The 1621-nt window shown below is 42.0% G+C and overlaps 1 long non-coding RNA gene across 1 annotated transcript; it reads left to right on the top strand.

Moving 5' to 3' along the window:
• The first annotated feature begins 423 nt into the window (after positions 1-423).
• Positions 424-1277, top strand: LOC109521201 (uncharacterized). The gene is made up of 3 exons (XR_002169311.1): positions 424-527; positions 906-973; positions 1061-1277. It is a non-coding gene; the product is annotated as an uncharacterized LOC109521201 (long non-coding RNA).
• Positions 1278-1621: the final 344 nt, after the last annotated feature.

Below are 1621 nucleotides of genomic sequence, written 5' to 3'. Positions count from 1 at the left end.
GAGAACGTTTTTGCAAGGCCGTGTTTGTTCTGGAACCATTTGCTGTGCCCACGTCCTCCTCGCTCCAGGCAAGGCACACGGCCTCGGGGCAATGAGGCGTGACCTATTTGGATGGAAACGAGGGTGACACCCAGCTCCCCTCTGGTGGTATCCACAAGTACGACAGCTCCAGAACAAGTACTGACGTAAAATCGTACTTAAAGTCCCTGTAAAGTGCAAAGAAATATGTCAACTGAATTTGGCACACGATTGAGAAGACTGTTGTCAACAGCTCTGCCAAATTTGAATGATTATTGAAATTGCAAAGTATGTACTGACTTCAAAATCCTGAAAAATCAAGCAATTCTCCGTTTACTGAATGCGCTCGAACCCCCACCCCGCTCAACTGTCAACTGTCAAACGAATACCAGTACTACGACCTGTTACGTCGAGCATCTTTCTTATGCATGCACATAACAACATGTTTGATCTGCAAAAACATATCTGCTTCAAGGCTCCGAGAATATCATCTCATCGCAGGGTTGCAAGTCTGACTTTTGTCCGCGTGAGTTGCAATTGAGACGCGCTAAAGCAGCCATGTTAGTGGATGAGCTGCTATGTTCCATCTGCTGGTTGAACAAAAGTCTTTCATGCGGAGAGTCGATAAATTTTAATATTTGGGATTTCACCTGTTTACTTCCAAATGTTTTATTCCTCATTACTCCCAGTTTCTCATGGAAAGCAAAATATTGAATGTTTTTTTTTCTTCACCAAGCAATCAAGTGTGTGCCAATATTCATCTTTTGGTTAACGCAATGTGTGCATGCAACATTTGATGCAATTCTGCTTACCTTTTGGATTTGAAAAAATAGCAGGAGCATTACACTTATGGGGAATGTGGATGTTTCTGCGTGATATTGTTTCAGACAGTGTAGCGTGGTCATTGATTGATAGTGGCTCTGAAACTTCACCCAGCCAGGCTGGCCATGTCATGGTCAGAGAAACTCCTGTTGCCATATAAATGATTCATGTCTGTGACGCGTGCTATTCAATGACATTTGACTCATGGGGTTTATTTCAGCCTCTGGTGGTCATTGCATGTACAAGGGCTCCTGTTGTGATACAAACTACTGCTGCCCTGGTGGAGGTAACAAGTACTGTCGCTTCAGTGAATGGAAGAAGTACTGAGTGTCCTATCGTGGTAACCATTACTAGAGCTCTGTGAATCGTACAGGGCGTGAAAAATCATTCAAAAAATATCATTAAGATGCTAAAACATCAACACAAGGCAATAGCTAGCTAGCATGGTAGATATAGACTAGCTAGCCGGCTACCTAGCATGATAGATATAGACTAGCTAGCCGGCTAGCTAGCAAGATAGATAGATAGATAGATAGATAGATAGATAGATAGATAGATAGATAGATACGTTTTTTAAAAAGGTGGGTGGCTTTTCATGCAAACACGCAATATGCAAATCTAAACAAATGATGAAGACAGTGTATTGACACACTGTAAAGTATGCTTAAAGATGTGTCTGTTCCGGTTTTAAGACAGTAGATGATTCACAGGGAGGCAGGATTATATTAAAAAAAGACTCCTGCCTTGAGGCAAAAATGCATTCATTCCTTTCCTTGCCCTT

This window comes from Hippocampus comes, unplaced genomic scaffold (assembly GCF_001891065.2).
Source record: "Hippocampus comes isolate QL1 unplaced genomic scaffold, H_comes_QL1_v1.1 scaffold85, whole genome shotgun sequence".
NCBI lineage: Eukaryota > Metazoa > Chordata > Actinopteri > Syngnathiformes > Syngnathidae > Hippocampus > Hippocampus comes.
This window is presented reverse-complemented; position numbering and strand designations above follow the sequence as displayed.